Source organism: Callionymus lyra, chromosome 12 (assembly GCF_982586985.1).
Source record: "Callionymus lyra chromosome 12, fCalLyr1.hap1.1, whole genome shotgun sequence".
NCBI lineage: Eukaryota > Metazoa > Chordata > Actinopteri > Syngnathiformes > Callionymidae > Callionymus > Callionymus lyra.
In genome coordinates this window covers 6032326-6055571 of record NC_141829.1, presented here as the reverse complement: position 1 = coordinate 6055571, position 23246 = coordinate 6032326, and the positions used below count along the sequence as shown (strand labels likewise).

General features: G+C 38.4%; 1 protein-coding gene across 4 annotated transcripts in view; it reads right to left on the bottom strand.

The window, feature by feature from the left end:
• LOC148068079 (poly(rC)-binding protein 3) overlaps nucleotides 1-22977 on the bottom strand; it is a 55434-nt gene extending 32457 nt beyond the window's left edge. For all 4 annotated transcript variants that reach the window (XM_087803937.1, XM_087803936.1, XM_087803934.1 and 1 more), the window contains exon 1: nucleotides 22695-22977. The gene's annotated coding sequence lies outside the window, so the exon portion shown is untranslated. The remainder of the gene's footprint in view (nucleotides 1-22694) is intronic.
• Between the last annotated feature and the right edge of the window lie 269 nt (nucleotides 22978-23246).

Below are 23246 nucleotides of genomic sequence, written 5' to 3'. Positions count from 1 at the left end.
TTTCCTCCCACAGTCCAAAAACATACAGAGGATTGAGAACTTGTGGAAAATGTTTGGCTCTCTTCCAAAAATACATTCATTATTTGAACCTGCTCCATTTTATACAAAAGTTTATATAAAGTTCTGTTGTTGTAGTGACGAAGCTTCATGAAGCTTATTTTAACTAATGCAGTATAGCGAAAAAACAATCAAACTCTTTGCAAAAGGTTGCCTCCTGGTCGACGCCAACATGTTTAATATTAGTGACGGGCTGATGAGGTGTCATGAAACTGTTTGGAGGTGAAGCCACTGTGTCATGAAACAGTGTCTTAATGTTAAAAGGCCACTAGATGTCACTCTCTGCGTCAAAATATTTGGCCCTGATCTACTGAGTCAATGAAACTTTGCACCATTTTCAAACTTATACTGACATCTAGTGGCCTTTTAAAGGTAAGACACTGTTTCATGACACAGTGGCTTCACTATGAAACTGTTTCATGATACCTCATTGACGCATCTCTAGTTAATAACAAACCGATCTTTCCTGTGAAAGTTGGACTCAAAATCCAAGTACCGTATTTTCTGCACTATTAGACGCGCTCAAATCGGTGGCAGTAATCTTACTCCATAGATGTCCGCCATTACGTGACGCTCCGGATTATAAGGCCCACTGTCGTTTTTTGAGAAATTTAAAGGCTTATAGTGCGGTAAATATGTTCGGTTGAAAAGCAAAGACTCGAGACTCAGCACAAACGTGTGTCGATTCAAGTGCCAACAAGTCTTGTACATCCTAAAGATTTTGTGGGTGCACCGTACAAAAAAGCAACACAAAGATCCGTCGAGCCCCGATATCCTTCCTCTGACCCCTTCTGAGCGAGTGTTTTGGTGTGTACGACTTCGTCGGCACAGGATGCAGGCAATCGGCGGAGCTGCAGATGGGATTGCAGGTTGTACGTCTTGTTTGTTGGACATATTTATGAGCGCCGTGGCTCGCCCGCCGCCCGCTCATCACGGCAGCTGTCGGCCGTTGCTCATTGTGCTCGGCGAGCGCGATGCTACGTGATAGGCTCAGGTGGAAATGTGACCTCTGATGAAAGACGCTTGATGAGAGGCAGAGTGGGTTTAAAAATCAGACTTAAGATGCAGCGAGAATGTGTCACTCAACAGACACAAGCTAATAGCTTGGATGCAAAAAAATTATTCAGTCATGTTGAAGTCCGTTTAGAACCAAAAAATGACTATGAAAAATATTTTTTCTCTAAATGTTTTAAACTCAACTTACTTATGAATCATTTTTGATGCAGGAAAACAAATAACGCTTTAAAAATCCATGCGATTGTAATGATGGATTGAATTTCCTCAAGCGTTTTCTCCATAAATATGTCAAGAACAGCGTGAAACGATGATGTAAATATACGTTAATCTTTGAATACTTTTCTTCGCATTGTTTCCTTTGATCTATGTTCTTTTATTTGAACTTTGTTCTTGTTTTTATAAAACTATCGTTTGTTATGAACTGGAAACTCAATTAACCAAAGGAGATCTCCAGAGAGATTATATAGTCCATCCATCCATCCGTCCGTCCGTCCGTCCGTCCGTCCGTCCATCCATCCATCCATCCATCCATCCATCCATCCATCCATCCATCCATCCATCCATCCATCCATCCATCCATCCATCCATCCATCCATCCATCCATCCATCCATCCATCCATCCATCCATCCATCCATCCATCCATCCATAAATCCATCCATCCATCCATCCATCCATCCATCCATCCATCCATCCATCCATCCATCCATCCATCCATCCATCCATCCATCCATCCATCCATCCATCCATCCATCCATAAATCCATCCATCCATCCATAAATCCATCCATCCATCCATCCATCCATCCATCCATCCATCCATCCATCCATCCATCCATCCATCCATCCATCCATCCATCCATAAATCCATCCATCCGTCCGTCCGTCCATCCATCCATCCATCCATCCATCCATCCATCCATCCATCCATCCATCCATCCATCCATCCATCCATCCATCCATCCATAAATCCATCCATCCGTCCGTCCGTCCGTCCGTCCGTCCGTCCGTCCGTCCGTCCGTCCATCCGTCCGTCCGTCCGTCCGTCCATCCATCCATCCATCCCTAAATCCATCCGTCCGTCCATCCATCCATCCATCCATCCATCCATCCATCCATCCATCCATCCATCTATCCATCCATCCATCCATAAATCCATCCATCCATCCATCCATCCGTCCGTCCGTCCGTCCATCCATCCATCCATCCATAAATCCATCCGTCCATCCATCCATCCATCCATCCATCCATCCATCCATCCATCCATCCATCCATCCATCCATCCATCCATCGCTTAGCTTAACTTGATGTCGAATAAATAATAATCAATAAATAATAAATTGTTGTTAATAAATGAAAAGATAAAATTAAATCCTTAAAGGTTTGTCAGGGAAATTTTTCCAATTTGTCTTTTAACCGTTTAGAACAATAATATAAGATAAAACCTTTTTTTTTTCCATTTAAAGAGGACGTCATCGAGCTGGCTTGTGAAGTAGAAATACCAGATGTCCTTAAGTGTCTGCTGAGTCCAAGATAAAAACTTTATAACGTGAAGTTTCCTTGATAAAACGGTTTTATCTTGCAGCTGCAAAATATTTTAAACCGTCAACCTTTTTCCTGCCCCAGTGTCTGACATTTTATTTATGTTAGGATTTTCTTTTTTTTTGCAGGTGTCATGCATCACCTTTTTTTACTTTGTGTAACTTAGTCAGCTTTCTCGTGCCCTTGACGGCAGATGCTCGTGTGCAGCTTGTGTTGTAACTTTATCGTTCCTTCCTGTGTTAAGACCTGGTGGTTTGTAGCTTTAGTAAAAATAAAGTAAAAATCATCTTTTTGTTGAATGTTTAGCCTCATTATGACCTTCTAATGTTCATTCAGACTCGTTATATTAAAGCAACAATATGTAATATCTGATACAAAGAACACATGGAAAAATGACCAACGGCAAAACTGAGACTATACAGGATTGTAGTTACACTATTCCGACGCTAGGGGGTGACAGAAACCCTAATTAAATTTCAACTGATTGGGCCTTTAACAACTTCAATCAACCGAATGAAGCATAGGTACAACATGTAAGAGTTACAAAGATGGCTCATGAAATATCAGCCTTAACGTTAACATGTATGAGAAATACAAACATAAATAATAACTATAATAATAACATAATATTATCCACTATCATGTAAGTAATACAGTATGATCTCGTTATAATACATGGTTTTTACTTTTCTTAAAATAATGTTTTATTTTAAAAAACATAAAAATGTCATGATTTGCTTCAGAGTATTAAATTGTTGTTCATTATAAATATATTATTATTGTCTTAGAGGAGTTTTATTTTGACCAAAAAAACACAAAAAAAAACACATTCGCAAACTATTTTTTTTTACACTAACCAGACCATGGTGCAAAAAAAAGTTGTAAACACATGGGCTACGGGGTGTTACGTGAATATAGGGGTATGTCCCAAATCACACACTTCTGCACTTACACTTAATATTTTGTGCGATCTGATGAGCAGTGTGCGAACATGTAGTGCGAAATGAGCATTTAATTGGTGCACTTGGACAGCCATAAAATTGAGTGTGGATCGATGGACACTTTCCACCCTCAACGTCTTCCATCTTAATAACGTAGATGAAGCTAAACTGAAGCTAAACTGAAGCTAAACTGAAGCTAAACTGAAGCTACGTCACCGACGACGTGTCTTCGGAGCAGATACCGACGTAAATGTCTCAAGAAAACACTTGTTTTACTACAAAACAACACAACAACAATAATAATAACACAATGAAACACAACTTAATAACTTCTTTCAATTGGAGTAAAGTGTTGTAAAGTGTCGGTGATAGTGTTTCAACGACTGGTTGCAATAAACGTTAAAAAGTAGTAGAAGAAGAATTTGTCGAGTCATTTCCTGTAAGTGTGTAGCAGCAGAGTTTGATTTGAGACAGAACTACACTTTAAGTGTGTAGTAGTTTGATTTGAGACAGTACTACACTGTAAGTGTGTAGTAGTTTGATTTGAGACAGTACTACACTGTAAGTGTGTAGTAGTTTGATTTGAGACAGTATTACACCGTAAGTGTGTAGTAGTTTGATTTGAGACAGTACTACACTGTAAGTGTGTAGTAGTTTCATTTGAGACAGTATTACACTGTAAGTGTGTAGTAGTTTGATTTGAGACAGAACTACACTTTAAGTGTGTAGTAGTTTGATTTGAGACAGTACTACACTGTAAGTGTGTAGTAGTTTGATTTGAGACAGTACTACACTGTAAGTGTGTAGTAGTTTGATTTGAGACAGTATTACACTGTAAGTGTGTAGTAGTTTGATTTGAGACAGTATTACACTGTAAGTGTGTAGTAGTTTGATTTGAGACAGTATTACACTTTAAGTGTGTAGTAGTTTGAGTACTACACTGTAAGTGTGTAGTAGTTTGATTTGAGACAGTATTACACTGTAAGTGTGTAGTAGTTTGATTTGAGACAGTATTACACTGTAAGTGTGTAGTAGTTTGATTTGAGACAGTATTACACTGTAAGTGTGTAGTAGTTTGATTTGAGACAGTACTACACTGTAAGTGTGTAGTAGTTTGATTTGAGACAGAACTACACTTTAAGTGTGTAGTAGTTTGATTTGAGACAGTATTACACTTTAAGTGTGTAGTAGTTTGATTTGAGACAGTATTACACTGTAAGTGTGTAGTAGTTTGATTTGAGACAGTATTACACTTTAAGTGTGTAGTAGTTTGATTTGAGACAGTATTACACTTTAAGTGTGTAGTAATTTTGATTTGAGACAGTACTACACTGTAAGTGTGTAGTAGTTGGATTTGAGACAGTATTACACTGTAAGTGTGTAGTAGTTTGATTTGAGACAGTACTACACTGTAAGTGTGTAGTAGTTTGATTTGAGACAGTACTACACTGTAAGTGTGTAGTAGTTTGATTTTAGACAGTATTACACTGTAAGTGTGTAGTAGTTTGATTTGAGACAGTATTACACTGTAAGTGTGTAGTAGTTTGATTTGAGACAGTATTACACTTTAAGTGTGTAGTAGTTTGATTTGAGACAGTACTACACTGTAAGTGTGTAGTAGTTTGATTTGAGACAGTACTACACTGTAAGTGTGAAGTAGTTTGATTTGAGACAGTACTACACTGTAAGTGTGTAGTAGTTTGATTTGAGACAGTACTACCCTGTAAGTGTGTAGTAGTTTGATTTGAGACGGTATTACACTGTAAGTGTGTAGTAGTTTGATTTGAGACAGTATTACACTGTAAGTATGTAATAGTTTGATTTGAGACAGTATTACACTGTAAGTGTGTAGTAGTTTGATTTGAGACAGTATTACACTTTAAGTGTGTAGTAGTTTGATTTGAGACAGTACTACACTGTAAGTGTGTAGTAGTTTGATTTGAGACAGTACTACACTGTAAGTGTGAAGTAGTTTGATTTGAGACAGTACTACACTGTAAGTGTGTAGTAGTTTGATTTGAGACAGTACTACCCTGTAAGTGTGTAGTAGTTTGATTTGAGACAGTATTACACTGTAAGTGTGTAGTAGTTTGATTTGAGACAGTATTACACTGTAAGTATGTAATAGTTTGATTTGAGACAGTATTACACTGTAAGTGTGTAGTAGTTTGATTTGAGACAGTACTACACTGTAAGTGTGTAGTAGTTTGATTTGAGACAGTATTACACTGTAAGTGTGTAGTAGTTTGATTTGAGACAGTATTACACTTTAAGTGTGTAGTAGTTTGATTTGAGACAGTACTACACTGTAAGTGTGTAGTAGTTTGATTTGAGACAGTATTACACTGTAAGTGTGTAGTAGTTTGATTTGAGACAGTATTACACTTTAAGTGTGTAGTAGTTTGATTTGAGACAGTATTACACTGTAAGTGTGTAGTAGTTTGATTTGAGACAGTATTACACTGTAAGTGTGTAGTAGTTTGATTTGAGACAGTACTACACTGTAAGTGTGTAGTAGTTTGATTTGAGACAGTATTACACTTTAAGTGTGTAGATATTTGATTTGAGACAGTACTACATTGTAAGTGTGTAGTAGTTTGATTTGAGACAGTATTACACTGTAAGTGTGTAATAGTTTGATTTGAGACAGTATTACACTGTAAGTGTGTAATAGTTTGATTTGAGACAGTATTACACTGTAAGTGTGTAGTAGTTTGATTTGAGACAGTATTACACTGTAAGTGTGTAGTAGTTTGATTTGAGACAGTACTACACTGTAAGTGTGTAGTAGTTTGATTTGAGACAGTACTACACTGTAAGTGTGTAGTAGTTTGATTTGAGACAGTATTACACTGTAAGTGTGTAGTAGTTTGATTTGAGACAGTATTACACTGTAAGTGTGTAGTAGTTTGATTTGAGACAGTATTACACTGTAAGTGTGTAGTAGTTTGATTTGAGACAGTATTACACTTTAAGTGTGTAGTAGTTTGATTTGAGACAGTATTACACTGTAAGTGTGTAGTAGTTTGATTTGAGACAGTACTACACTGTAAGTGTGTAGTAGTTTGATTTTAGACAGTATTACACTGTAAGTGTGTAGTAGTTTGATTTGAGACAGTATTACACTGTAAGTGTGTAGTAGTTTGATTTGAGACAGTACTACACTGTAAGTGTGTAGTAGTTTGATTTGAGACAGTATTACACTGTAAGTGTGTAGTAGTTTGATTTGAGACAGTATTACACTGTAAGTGTGTAGTAGTTTGATTTGAGACAGTATTACACTGTAAGTGTGTAGTAGTTTGATTTGAGACAGTATTACACTTTAAGTGTGTAGTAGTTTGATTTGAGACAGTATTACACTTTAAGTGTGTAGTAGTTTGATTTGAGACAGTACTACACTGTAAGTGTGTAGTAGTTTGATTTGAGACAGTATTACACTTTAAGTGTGTAGAAGTTTGATTTGAGACAGTACTACATTGTAAGTGTGTAGTAGTTTGATTTAAGACAGTATTACACTTTAAGTGTGTAGTAGTTTGATTTGAGACAGTATTACACTGTAAGTGTGTAGTAGTTTGATTTGAGACAGTACTACACTGTAAGTGTGTAGTAGTTTGATTTGGGACAGTATTACACTGTAAGTGTGTAGTAGTTTGATTTGAGACAGTATTACACTTTAAGTGTGTAGTAGTTTGATTTGAGACAGTACTACACTGTAAGTGTGTAGTAGTTTGATCTGAGACAGTATTACACTGTAAGTGTGTAGTAGTTAGATTTGAGACAGTATTACACTGTAAGTGTGTAGTAGTTTGATTTGAGACAGTATTACACTGTAAGTGTGTAGTAGTTTGATTTGAGACAGAACTACACTTTAAGTGTGTAGTAGTTTGATTTGAGACAGAACTACACTTTAAGTGTGTAGTAGTTTGATTTGAGACAGTATTACACTGTAAGTGTGTAGTAGTTTGATTTGAGACAGTATTACACTTTAAGTGTGTAGTAGTTTGATTTGAGACAGTACTACACTGTAAGTGTGTAGTAGTTGGATTTGAGACAGTATTACACTGTAAGTATGTAGTAGTTTGATTTGAGACAGTATTACACTGTAAGTGTGTAGTAGTTTGATTTGAGACAGTATTACACTGTAAGTGTGTAGTAGTTTGATTTGAGACAGAACTACACTTTAAGTGTATAGTAGTTTGATTTGAGACAGTATTACACTTTATGTGTGTAGTCGTTTGATTTGAGACAGTATTACACTGTAAGTGTGTAGTAGTTTGATTTGAGACAGTACTACACTGTAAGTGTGTAGTAGTTTGATTTGAGACAGTATTACACTTTAAGTGTGTAGTAGTTTGATTTGAGACAGTTATACACTTTAAGTGTGTAGTAGTTTGATTTGAGACAGTTATACACTTTAAGTGTGTAGTAGTTTGATTTGAGACAGTATTACACTTTAAGTGTGTAGTAGTTTGATTTGAGACAGTACTACACTGTTGACATTTGAGCACTGCATAAGTAAAAGTGTAAAGCAGTGACTTAAAGAAGTGCGCAATTTGAGACGCAGCACCGGGGTTGAAGCAGATAGAAGCTGCTTAGCTTGCTCGATGGGAGGGACAGCATGAGTCGGAAGGTTTCACAACATGACGTCCGGAACAATAACTCTGACTCACTTTCATGAACCCTCTAAAAGATTCATGACATGGTGGAGAGAGAAAGAAAGTATCTTGTTTCACGGAGGTGACATTTTTTTGGAACGACTCCAGGTCCAGCTCATCCAGGAAACCGATGACGGAATCCTTAAACGTGTCCCAGCAGGGGGTGTGTGGGGGTGTGGGGGGGGGGTCTCTGGAAACTTGAGCGATTAGTGAAGACGGTGGGAGACGACGACGCTCACGGTGCAGGCTGATGGGATTTTAAAGCCCGTCTTTACTTAGACCTGCAGCAGAGGAGCCGGGGGTTCGTCAGAGTCCTGTCGCTACATCTGCTTAAGAGTTCCCGCTGAGTCGGCAGTTTGTTCCGTGAAATAAATAAAGGTGTGTTTTTAAAAAAAAAAAGGAGGAGGGAGGAGAAGCAGCAGATGCTTCATGTTCACCTGCGAGAACACCTGGAACACGAGCCGTGGACGTCGGTTCTGATTTGGATTTATGGTTTGGACCACGAACTCGAAAAACGCTGAGTCAGCAAATATGATTTTTCTTTTGGAAAAAGCTTCTTATTATTTGTGTCGCAGAGAGACGGTTGTTACGGATGAAATGATGACGTCATCTTCAAGCTACTACAAGACACGTCCATGTGTCATCAGCAAACATCATAGTCTGTGGACCAAGATGTTAGATCTGACCTTATCTCAGGGTTTTTTCATCATCAAAACAAGGTAGGATTAAAAAACACTTAAATTACTTGAAAAATGTCCATCCATCCATCCATCCATCCATCCATCCATCCATCCATCCATCCATCCATCCATCCATCCATCCATCCATCCATCCATCCATCCATCCATCCATCCATCTTAGTTTTTCATTCTTCCTTTCATCTCTGTCTCCATTCATCTGTCTATTCATCCATTCAGTTTTCAGTCCATTCATCCATCCATCCATCCATCCATCCATCCATCCATCCATCCATCCATCCATCCATCCAACCATCCATCCATCCATCCATCCATCCATCCATCCATCCATCCATCCATCCATCATCCATCCATCCATCCATCCATCCATCCATCCATCCATCTTACTTTTTCATTCTTCCTTTCATCTCTGTCTCCATTCATCTGTCTATTCATCCATTCAGTTTTCAGTCCATCCATCCATCCATCCATCCATCCATCCATCCATCCATCCATCCATCCATCCATCCATCCATCCATCCATCCATCCATCCATCCATCCATCCATCCATCCATCCATCCATCCATCCAACCATCCATCCATCCATCTTACTTTTTCATTCTTCCTTTCATCTCTGTCTCCATTCATCTGTCTATTCATCCATTCAGTTTTCAGTCCATTCATCCATCCATCCATCCATCCATCCATCCATCCATCCATCCATCCATCCATCCATCCATCCATCCATCCATCCATCCATCCATCCATCCATCCATCCATCCATCCATCAAACCATCCATCCATCCATCCATCCATCCATCCATCCATCCATCCATCCATCCATCCATCCATCCATCCATCCATCCATCCATCCATCCATCCATCCATCCATCCATCCATCCATCCATCTTACTTTTTCATTCTTCCTTTCATCTCTGTCTCCATTCATCTGTCTATTCATCCATTCAGTTTTCGGTCCATTCATCCATCCATCCATCCATCCATCCATCCATCCATCCATCCATCCATCCATCCATCCATCCATCCATCCATCCATCCATCCATCCATCCATCCATCCATCCATCCATCCATCCATCCATCCATCCATCCATCCATCAAACCATCCATCCATCCATCCATCCATCCATCCATCCATCCATCCATCCATCCATCCATCCATCCATCCATCCATCCATCCATCCATCCATCCATCCATCCATCCATCCATCCATCCATCCATCCATCCATCTTACTTTTTCATTCTTCCTTTCATCTCTGTCTCCATTCATCTGTCTATTCATCCATTCAGTTTTCGGTCCATTCATCCGTCTGTCCATCCATCCGTCTATTCATTAATCCACCTTTTCCCTTCGTCCATCTATGCATCCATCTATCCCTCCGTCCACTCATCTATCTATCCATCTGCCTGTTCACACTTAATCCATCCATCTGTCCATTTATTGATCCACCCATTCTTTCATCCATCAAGAATCCACCCATCCATCTGTCATTTATCTGTCCAGTCTATTCATCTGTACCTCCGTTCATTCATCTATTTATGCATCCATGCAGTTCTTGGTCTGTCCATCCATCCACCTATTCATTAATCCACCTATTCCTTTGTCCATCTGTTCATCCATCTATCCATCCATCCATTCATATATATATATTCAGCTGCCTGCTCTTCCATCCATCAATAAAACAATCCATCCATCTGTCCTACCATCCATTCATCCATCCATTATCGATCCTCATGCTTTCAACCATCCAACCATCTTCCATGCATCATTTTATCCATCCATCCATCCTTTCTTTTCTTCATTAATCATTATCAGTCTTTGGCAGCTCATCCGAGGTCAGGTTTTCGAGGTCGACTTGTGAAATTAAAACTACTTAAAAACCAGAAGTTTAATGAGTCAGATTCAATCAAACACAGAGTCAACAATAAGTGGCACTCGTTCGTTCCCTGGGTCTTGCAAACTCTTGAATCAGATGTTGCAGTTTCAATAGTCACTTTCACACAAAAAATCTCCAATTTTACATCCCTAAACTATTCTGCTCTCAAAGGCGCCCTCTAGTGGACACTCACTCATGTGTCTGCAACCCTTGACTGAAGTAATTTGTTCATTTCAATCCTGGTATTATTTGATTTATATCATCAGACTGTTTTAAACTATACTTAATTTAACATTATGTTGGTTTTTTAGCTGCATAAAAATATTTGAGGTTGTTTGTCTAAATCTGTTTTGAAACAAAAAATACAAAAATAAATAAAATACTTAATTATGAAATCACTAAATCTTTAAAAAGAAAAACTATATAAATTAACATTTTTCCGATTTATTGAGCTAGAAAATCCAAGTGACACCAGTGTTTGCTCTCGAGCAGTCATATTATTAGCCAGTATTAGGTGTGTATTATACTATGGTGTGGGCTCCATAAGTGGCCTCCAGCTGAGGCCAGTCTGTCGGTTCAGCTGCACCTCAGCCTGAGCTGGACGAGGGGAGTCGGAAAAACATGACCCGATGATCTACGATGAAACCAGACGAAGGTTTTCAGACGGAATGTATCGATTCACTGAATGTTTCATTTATGACCTCCACGTGGTTAGAAATCAAATGAACTCTTTACTAAATAATGTGAAATTAAATTGGATTCCTTCAATAAAAGTGAAACTGTCAGCAGTTCAAACAAATTAGTTTATTTACACAAACTGAAATTTATCGAAGTAATTTTAATTTGTAATTTTAGCTTGAGGAAATAAAACTCAAGGCTGAATTCCTGATATGTTTTTGTTTTGTAGAGCGAGAATATTCACTTTATAAATGATGCAAATGTTTCTATATTTAGGGCTCAAGCATAATCTGAATATTCAAAGTGAAATTATATTTTTACATCAAAACTCTAGGGTTTATTTTCTTAAAATAGTGCAATTAAAGACATATTTTGAGCATGTAAGCAAAAACAATATTAACAAAAAAAAACGATATTAAATTACATTGTTTTGTCTTGAACTTTTGCCTTTAAAAAAAACATTTTCATTAATATACTGATTTGATAATTGATCATTCTAATACATTATGCATTTTATTATTAAGAACTTAAAAAAGAGACATAAGATATGACATGTCATTAAACCCTTGTGTTATCTCTGGGTTAAGGTCAAAAACCTCAACCACTGCATATGTATTCATTAAAACCATGGATGTCGTTCACCTTGACCCAGAGACAACACAAGGGATACCTAAAATACATTTGTTTTGGGGCCTTCGGGTCACCTTGACCCTGAGATAACAAGGAATACCACTGAAAAATTTGTTTTTGGACTTTCTGGTCACCCTGACCCTGATATAACGCAAGGGTTATTAAGGGTTGGGCATTTTTAACTGCCCAAAACCAGAATCATTATTAAACACCGATATATTTTCGTTTTGGGAATCAAATTACAGATATTTTTCAAATTATAAATTATGTTTTATGTGATTTATTTATTTTACTTTTGTTTTTAATAAGGAATTATTAATTAACATGTTTTTTTGGAACTATAAACTAAGCTTAAAAATATTATTTGGGTAACAATGCGTTCATTCTTTTTTTGGAAAAAAAATAGATAGTTTGTCAAGAAAATGACTTTACGCAGTTATATAGCGTCAGTTTAAATAGCATCTTCCATCGTCTTGCTCAAGAGCAGTGTGTTTATCCGGGCATTTCAAGCCCAAAGAGTCCTGCTAGGAACACTAGTATATCGTCTGCGTACGAGTTGATATCGGCTCCTGTCTTCCCTGGAATGTCTACGGAAAATAACTCAACTTATCTTGCATTTCTGACATAACTTGTTAAACCAATGTTTTGCATTTCTGCTCTTATGACCCTCCAGGTGGGCGGGTCCCCCCGTCGCTGGGGGTTTAGTCCGGCCCTGAGCGGCTACCGTTGGCCGGGCTCCGCGTCAGAACTTGCAAGCACAGCTGGCCGGATTAAGTCTAAATAAAGGCACCGAAATGTTTGAGTGCCAGTGTCGCTGATCCCCCTCTGCAACCAGACAACAGGTCTGCTAACTGCCACATGCCTTCCTCTCTGGGAAACGAGGAATAAAAAGGCAGAGAAAGAAAGTGAGGCGGTTGACGTTCGTCACTGGAGTGCGGCGGCTTAGACTTAAGAGGCTTGAATAATCAGTATGTTAAGCTGTCAGGGCGTTCGCTCACACCTACCACGTGCTTACAAACTCCCGTGTGCTTTTTAATCGAGGCAAACGCCCGAGAAGCAACGGCAAGTGCCAGCTTTTGGAATATCCGTTACATTCCTGACACCGCCGCTCTGTTAGCCCACACGAGCCGCCGCCGATACCACCCACTTCCACGCGCGACTCCAATCTTTCGCTCACGCTTTTAGACTCGCCAGGGAAGTCGTGCAAGAGACACTTTTAGTTCGGTTCGATGCAAATATTAAAAAAAAAGAAAAAAAAGCTTTTACAACGAGATAAGACGGATTTATGTTCGCTAACTAGCATGTGCTAACTAGCTTTAAGTGTACACAGAGGGCTGGACTAAGTAATTTTTTTTATTTGTATAGCGCTTTTCCAGACCAGGGTCACAAAGCGCTTAAACAATCAAAACAATATTCAATAAAGTATCTACTTTAAAGGTCAAGATAAAACTGATAACACAACAGATTGAGGGTGATTTACTAAGTCTAATATTACCTGAATTAAAAACATAAAAAATCTAAAGTAAGACATCAAATAATTGACAGTTTGTGTTCATTTGAATACATTACATACACTTAATTTAATGCCAAAAAACTGGTATTTTGTATGCTGTGTTAATTGTTGGTAGAATTACTGTATATATTGTATAAGTAATTTTATTGTTGTTCCTTTTTTTATTCACCAGATAACATGTCAGGCCATCTTTAATAAAGCTAAGGATTCAAAGTGAAGCAACTTCTTAAAAAGGACTAAATAAATAAATAAGAGACTGAAGAAAATGTGTTTTCGAGATTAGAAATGAGCAAACATGAGGCTGTTTTAAATGTGTTTAAAGGCAGAGAAATAAACTGCTTTTAAAATAACAAAACAGTTCATTGTATGTGTTTGAAGAAGAATTTGAGGGATTAGTGGGAAAGAAAATATGGTGGAATTCCAACCTACAACTAGTCTTGGACACAAATATTTTAAAAACAAATTACACTTGACGTACGTTACCAAACCTATGGCATCTGTTAACATCCTAATTCCTGCCTTATTGTTATTATTATTATTGATATTATTATTGTACAAAGGAATAACTGCAGCTAAAGAAAAGGTTTTAAAGCGTTCAACTTGGTCAGCAAAATGTTTTAGTTTAAAAAACAGTATCAACAGAAAAAACCCAAAATATTTTTACTTTTATATTTATTTTAAAACTAAATTAAATAAATATGTGCGTATTTATTCTGAACTAAAGGCACATATTGACGACTGCTTCAGTACAACATCAATTCCGAAATTAATATAAAGTAAATTAATATAAAATTCTGTCACTTTCTACAAAAGTTTTGCAGATGAATTTGAATTAAAAGACAAACGTCTTAATCTCAAAAAACACAGTGAAAGAAACAATAAATTCGACACCATTCAAATAAACGTCGATTGTAACCCGAGAGCAGGAACGTAAATAAATGAATTATAAATGCTGTAATGTAGGTGATGGTAAAGGTCGGGGGCGACAAGCCTCACCCTCCCCCTTTTGCATAAGCGGTCGTAAATCATACAAGAGCACCGAGGTCTTAGCAAAGATCAAAATTCAGCCTCGATCAGACGTCCTTCGTTTCACCTCATCATCGTGGGTTCAAGAGGCTTTTTGAAAATACCACATTTGCTCACTTATGATTAAATGACATTATGTTAAAGACACATGAGAGAAGATTTCACTCCCTCAACAAAAACTCCCATTAAAATGAACCTTTTTAGGTAATTTAATACATTTAATAATACGATAGTTAGCACTGCTATCGACTAGCAAAGAAAGTCAGAGGATTTTTTTCAAATTAATTTACAATTTTAATTTTTTTTTATACGTTATGGGCTGTTAAGGTTTATTGTAATTACACGTCAAACTCTAGGAGTTAGCTGTTAGCCTGTTAGCCTTAACTTGAGACCATGGCTTTTGCAGGCAGAAATTAACGAAATACATTTCAGGAGATCAAACGATATTTGAAGTATTAAATTATTATTAATTTAAATTATAGAAACAACAATAACAAGAACTTCTAACGATTATTTCACCTCACTGTTGTTTCACATTTTAAATAATATTCAAACAGTCTAAACTACATTTTGACTTTGAATTCAAGAGATTTGCAACCAGTGTGTTTGTTTTGTTTATTTTCATTTTTCTTTTTTTTTATTTAAAACTCTTTGCTTCCAGTGGTGGGTGGAGATCTTGCATTATTAATATGTTAGAAAAAACGAAGGATCGGGGTTTGAAAAAGTGTAAATGGTGTGTAACAACATACATTTTTTTTTTAATTTAATAAATTTTACTTTAAAAAAACAACCAAAAAACGTCCTGTAAAGAGGAAGGATGGATCCTAGATGGTTGAAAAGAATGGGTGGATCAAAATTATTGACAGATGGATGGACAGACATACAGATGGATGGATGAAAAGACAGATAGATGGAAGCGTGGATAGATGTTGGATAAACAGATTGATGGATGGATGGAAGAAAAGGAAAAACGAGCAAACATTTTGTAAAACTTTAACTCTTAAATCTTGATGCAGGAAAAACTATTATGCTGAAATATAGTCTTAATGAACTCAACCTTTTTTTTTTGGCAGATCTGACGTTTTAATTTTAATTTTCACATTTTAACGCTTTAAACGCAGGTCCGTGAAAATAAATTTTCCGGTGCACATTGCAAAAAGGTTGGGGTCCCCTTTTATATGATAGCAAGATAATCAATTTATGCAGGAAATAAGCAAGTTTGAAGCTTGAAAATATTTACTTTTTTGGTGAAATCGAGTAAAGAGCTCTATATGGAACAGAAAAACGAATAGATTTAGGGACTCATTCATGCAAAACTAATAGACTCAGGGACTCATTCAGTCCTAGGGATATTAGATTGTACAATTCTGAGTTTGGGGGCAGGAGTGGAGCGAGGTATCTTGAAATTCTATTCTATTTCAATCTTTGTATCCTTTGTCTTTTTTATTTGTCTTTGATTTATGTTCCTTATCTTTAGACTTAGATTGTGTCATCTTGTTCTTTCTTTTTATTTCTCTTTGTTCTGTATTGCTGTGTCTAATTGGAAAAACAATTTCAATAAAGTTCCACCTTCCACCTAAGAAGCTTCTGAGATGTCTCTCTTTTGAACCTCTTGAAAATATTGACCACGAGGTAGTACAGTAGGGGATTGACAAGTGACACTCTTTGAGTTGCTGGAACAGACTCGTAGTTAAAAAAAATGTTCCGACACGTGTTGAATGTGAAATTCCACCCCGTGCTCGTAAATAACCACCTCACACTTTAATCTGTCAGATAAAAAGCCACAAATCCTACTTCAATGTTCCGTGCATGCGGAGCGGTGTCGCCCCGGCGCTCTTCACTCCGGGCCAACAATAACATTTTCTTATCAACTCACCACTTGAGCTCTTTCCTCTCCCCCTCGTATTAGCGCTGGATAAAAATAGCCGCGTTAGCACGGGGAGGGGATCTGCCTATTCGTGACCACCCATCGGGAAGTTGACGTTGTGTTCCCTGCTACACCTTTTTTTTCTGCCCCCGCGGCATTTGCGCCCCCAAACCCGCCCTCTCTGATTGATCTGACCCGCCTTCGCCGTCTTAAATTACAGAGGCTCAGGCGCTTTGCGGGGAAGAGAAAAAAGGGCTGATCATAATTCTCTGCAATGGTTCGAAATGTGTTCAGTTCCAGCGACCCAACGCCACCCTCCTCCTCAATCCCCCCCTTCTTTCCCTTTCGCCCCCCGACATCTTTCATTATGAATTACGAGGCGGAGTGGATTGTCTTTTAAGTTTACTGCCCGGCGCGGTGACAGAGAACTGCTTACAAATCAAGTGTGTGTTGGTGTTGAAGCGTCCAGTGGTGCGCACGTTACAGTCCGTGCCATTTTCCTTAAGTGCATTTCGGGGCTCTCGGCTGAAAAATGTCCGCGTCCGGATTGTCAGCGCCTCGGTTGCTACATTAGCATCACTTCAGAATAAAAAGGGGCTAACGTTGACCTCCAGGTCTCACGGTCAAGATCCCGCCTTGAGTGCGTCTCCATCCATCACCCGCTGGACAAACTAGTCGTTGGCCTTCGCTTCAGATGAGGCGTGTAGTTGAGCCGTCCACGGTAATTTATGCTCCTCCGGCTTTTTTCGTATCGTTTCCCAGATAATGACTTGAAATTCATATTTTGAGGATCAAGGGGGGGGTCTTTAAGTAGTATGAAACAGTAAGTCATTATCAAAATGATTTTTTTTCATGTAGTAATTGTTGTGTTTTTGTAGCAGCAACTATTTAGACTAGACACTAGTAATGCGTTCATAAAGCTTCATGAAACATCATCCCTATTTTCAGAGCCCTCGGTATAGCACTTTGTTCTCTGGAGTACTTTTTCTTTGAATGGGTATTCGAAAGAAACAACACATCATCACCGAGAACACCACTGACTCTTTCAAGAAACATCTTAAAACATTTTTATTTGTTCAGGCTTTTCCTTGATTTTCTGGAACTCCTGTGTTGTTCTCAGTATTATCTTGATCTTTAAAGTATGTACTTTATTGAATATTGTTTTGATTGTTTAAGCGCTTTGTGACCCTGGTCTGGAAAAGCGCTATATAAATAAAAATGACTTACTTACTTACTTACCTATGACGCTCTTTAATTGAGGACACTGCTTCACGAAGCTTCAAGATGCTTCATTGGCCCATCATTACATTCAATCATAGCTTCTTCTCTGACCTCTTAACACTTTCCCCTCTACCCTAGAATCTATTGAAGTATTCTGATGAAACGTCACATCATCACTGAGAGCACCACCTATGACGCTCTTTAATTGAAGACACTGTTTCATGAAGCTTCATGATGCTTCATTGGCCAATCACTATTTCAATCATAGCTTCGTCACCGACCATTTAGCACTGTCCCCTCTACCCTAGAATCTATTGAAGTATTCTGATGAAACGTCACATTGTCAATGAGATTCTTCTCTGACCTCTTAATACTCTCCCCTAGAATCTATTGAAGTACTTTGATGAAACGTCAATGAGGGCGCCACCTATGGAGCTCTTAAAGTTAGGACACTGTTTCATGAAGCTTCATCCACCCATGGGATACTTCAGTCAGACATGCGGTGTGAGATATTACACAAGATTCTTCATAAGGCCTCACAACTGTCCAGCCATAATACGATGGCTGGAATGGGGTTGACTTTTCTGGCATTCATTGGAAACCATGTTAGATACGTCTAGAAACACCGATAGTTCCATCCAGTTACCCTTTCCTTAAGCTAAATGGAGTATCAGTAGAACCAAAAAATCTCAGACATTCCTAGCAATCTCTAGGTCTTCTGAGAGAACACCAAGGTGTCCTCAGGCCAAGTGGAAGACATCCTTCCTTCAATGGTCTCATGCCAGTTGGACATGCTCCGAAGATCTGGCGAACAGTAGGCATTCTCGATGGTCCTAGAGTCAACTCAACTGAACTCTCTCATTGTGGTGGAGCCGAGGTTCTACTCTGAGTCTCTCACTGAGATCCTCACCTTATACACAAAGCGAGAGTCCAGTCCAGAGAAAGCTTATTTGCACGTTCTTATCTGTGATCATGTTTCTTCGGTCACTACCCAAAGTTGATGAAAGAAGCAAGAAATATCGCCTCGTAAATTGAGAGCCTTGCCCTTTTGGCTCAGCTCTTTTTTGTCACCATGACAAACGATATAGGGAGTCCAGGATTGAGGAACAATCTTTCCCTCGCCCTCAAATATCGCCAAATCTTCTCCAACTAGTTTTCCAACTAAGAACCCTGGTCTCAGGGTTCAAATGAAAGCTTTTGACCTATTTCTGACAAAATATGCAGCGATAGAACACTTAAGACACCAATATTTTGGGGGCATTTAGCATATTAATGCATATTAATCAAACGGAATGATGTGTTTTATGACCTTCTCTAAAGGTTACCGGGTTATTATTAGCCCACGAATGCGGCTCCGTGATCTGAAAATATTGTCTTGATCTCTTTACGAAGTTGTTTTCCATAAACGTTTTTTTATTCTCTCACAGAGGTTTTCTTTCTTTCTAGACTTAGTTTGGCAACGATACAGATTACACAATGATCACAATTGATTTAACACTCCCCCTGATAGGGCCCGAACGGACTACCTGGTAAAAGCCCCTGTTCATAATACAGATTCACAAAACCACTTATTAAAACATATTTGTATTATTTATGACCGATACCATTAAAGGGGGAAATAGAAGTCAATTGTAAGGGATGCTTTCGGTCCAACCTCCCGACACGGTCAACCCCCCATCCAATCCACCTCCACTCCATCCCTCTGCAACGGCGACTGAAGATGACAAGCCAGTGGCCTTTTCCACACTGCGCCAGTCTCTACCCGGGAAACTCCCAGCATTCTCTGCAGGCTGCGCCAGACCAGCGTGAGATCCGGATCTGCTAGAAAGGACTCAAGGCACAAAAGGCCAGCTGCTTGTGGAGAGTTGGCTCGAGGTACCGGCTCCGTGAACATGTCGGAAATATGAGACTAATCGGAGAATTTCAGTAAAAAAAAAGAAAAAGAAAACGATTTGGCGAGACGTAGAAATGGTCGGAATAATTTCTTACCAAGCGTCTGATAATTAAAGGTAAAGATAAAATACTCAGTGTCTTGTAATATATATGTCAAAGCACAGATTGGAATCCAGTAGGATCCGGAATCCTACTAGTACAGATTGGAATTCTACTACTGAACTGGGATCTGAATATTGGAATTCCAATCTGTTCTAGGAGGATTCCATATTATACTAGTGAATTCCAATCTCTACTAGGAGAGATGAGGAATCCTACTATGGTATTGGGATCCGAATATTGGAATTCCAATCTCTACTAGGGCAAATGGGAACAAACAAGACAATCTCCAATTCTAATCGGAGAGAATTCGGAAAACATCAAACCCTAACCCATATAAATATTAAGATCCCAGTTCAGTAGCAGGACAGTTCAGTACTAGTAGTTCAGTTCAGTTTCCAGTAAGGATTGCAGATCCTACTGGATTTCAATCTGTACTGTGACATATATATATATATATATATATATATATATATATATATAGCTATAGTTTGTGGGTTCATTTTTAGTGAAACTAAAAATTGTGTCCTGAAATTAATCAGATTCTGTACTATTTTAATTCCAAACAAGAAGATAGATTTGGTTCCAACAGAAGTATCTCATACATTTTAATCGGTGAACTTTTTTTCTTCTTTCTTTATTTGGGTCACATGGTTTCCATGTAGCCAGACTGGCTAAGAGCTATTGCTTTTGGCTCAAGCACTTGTTTTTTTTATTTGCTACTTTCTGCCCCATTAGATGATCAATTTTTATAATACATTTCTTTTTTTCAGAGCTGTTGACAGTAAACAAATGCCAAGAGATAATGTATGTAAATACCCTGATGAAAAATTGAATAAAGATATAAGTTTAGGTTTAAATTTAGATACTCGTTATCATTAACTGGTGATTATATCCAGACCATTTTAAAGAACGTATGTGACTCATTGTACTAAACATTTTAAAAGGAAATTGTGTCTGAAAAAAGTACAAATATAATGTTATTTTTGCCATCATTTCAACATGTTTATGCTTCAAGTCTCTGCAAGCAAAGCTCATGAATAACTCATGGTAGCTTTTAACATATATATATTCCACAGAGCACTGATGCAAAAAATGTAATGTGCGTTAAAAGCATGTGGCTGTTTTCATTAAATTATAATTTGCTCTTTGTGTGACTTGCGTGCATGCGTGGATGTTTGTTTACATTTTTAGAAACGTTATAAGTTGTTGAGGTAAATGTAATGCTAAAGCCTGTTCGTAGCACTTCGTGTTTCAGCAGAATGTTATAGAATAATTTTGGGTTCAATTTAATTTTTAGAGTTTTGACATTTTATTTTGTTATCCATTTTGTTGTGATAACTGACTGCACCAATCACAACTTGACTAGTGACTATACTGGCCCCTAGTGGTAGCTTGAAAATTACATGTATAAAACTTTAAAAATATCTGTCTTTTTCAGGATATGCACGTATACGATGTTTTAAACTACAACTTAAATTGAACATTCTTATTACTTATGCTCATAAAATGTATAAATTTCATTATCCTATGATTTTTTTAAATTAATATACATAATTGTTTGTTTTTTCCTTGTTTAAATTTTTTATTTTATTTCATGGAATACTTATTTTAATAAAGTACAGACAATTATCATCATTTCATTTTTAGATATTCCTTTTATTTTTATATTTCATGTATTAAAAAAACAAAAATGTAATCCAGTATTGCACCTAAAGGTTTTTATATAGAATCAGAATTAAGAAACCAAAGGACTTTCTGCTTGTGCGGCAACATTACCGTATCATATAAACTTTTGAATGAAAATAAAAAGTATTGATCGACCTCATAACCTCATGTTTAAACAACTTTTCTTCGGTAAAAGTTTTGAAATCAGCTGTCGTGTCGAACCAACACATTCCTTGTGTCGTCATGGCTAAGAAATCTTTTTCAGTAACTCTTAAAAATCAAGTTTAATCTAAAATTTTTACACCAAAGTCACATTGAATGTATTGCTTTTAAATGATTTGTAGTCTTTTGTGTTTGTTTATTCGCTATTTTTGGATGCATCGGCCGTTAGAAGCCACACGACGAGCTGAAAAACCTCCAAAAAAACGATCAATAAGTGAATTGCGTCCCCAATGAAGATTAAAAAAAATGACAAAATTTCGATGAAATGTAATCCATACTGAGTAAGGCAGATTTTCAAAAAATTATATCAGGATAACGGCTTCAAAAATCTCTCCAATTTCCTTGTTCTCAATAGTGTTTTTACCTGACGTTTGAAAGTTCTTTAGTGACGTATAAAACCGGTGTTTGTGGAGAGCTTTAAAAAAAAAAAAAAAAAAAGGGTTGTTGAACAGTATTGACGTCTTGAGCACTTAAGTCCAAACTCTCTCAGGAATATCGCACAACACAACACTCCCCTTCCTGGTGCTCGTACAGGATGTCGACCGGAGGACTAAGCAGTTTTTCTTTCTCTCTCCTCTCGCCCCGTTGCCAGTAAATGCTTCACGAGCTAAATAGGTAAAAGTGGCGTGATTCAATCAAGCGAGTCAATGCCTTGTAAAAAGCCATTAGACTTTTGTGCACCGTCATGTGTTCTCTCCGACCGGGTCCGGCGTTTATCAGTGGCCTACAGCGAGAGCACGTGCCTCCGGCTCCGACGGCGTCTATAAATAGAAAAGGAGGCTAAGAAAAAAAAAAAACGTAAACAGTGGATAAGATCAATTTTAGAAACGGTTCTGGTCGCGAAGGAGGAACAACAGCTCTTTTGTCAACTAACGCCCGGCGGCTCCAGAGATAGAAAAACACCAGATGCACGGATGGAGAGATAAGTTATCAGAGCAATCACAGGAAGTAGATGATGGGGTTGACCTCGCAGAAGGGGATGGTTCTCTTTGATTCACTTCTGAGCCCGAGGCGGAGGAAAGTCCAGGCGAGAGAACGGAGGTACAAGTTCTTGGGAGAAAACACGTGGCAAAAAAAAAAAAAGAAGTCTTACCTTCTTTGGATGATAGTGGGACAGAAGTGAGGAGAGTTTAAGGGTCCCGGGGATGGTCCAGGTGGCTTGAGGGGGGTAAAGGGGGACGATGGGGGGGGGGGTCCGTCCGGGCTCCGAGAAAAAAAGGGGAGGAAGGATGGAGTGGCGAGGAGCAGGGATATGGGGGGGAAGAAGAAATGCTTCTCTTCTCTCCTCCCTCTCTTTTTTATCCTCCAACAAATGTCCACATACACACACACACTCGCTCTCGCAGGCAGACGCCAAAACCCGGAGTCGCTGGGATAATAAGCCGAGAAAAAGAGACTTTACATTTACTCGCTCCGCCAGAGGGAGGATGGGGAGAGTTTCCCCCGCCCACCCACCTCCGGGGCGTCCAATGGGAGCCGGCGCAGGAGGTGTCCCGGCAACCAATGACGGGCGGGAGCAGACGGCGCTGTGGCCGGAGCCGGTAAGTGCAATAGCTCATATCCAGTTGGAATAATGACAATATGGAAGGAGTCATGAGAAGCCTCTCCCCTCCTCCCCACCGTCCCCCCAACCCTCTCGCCTCCT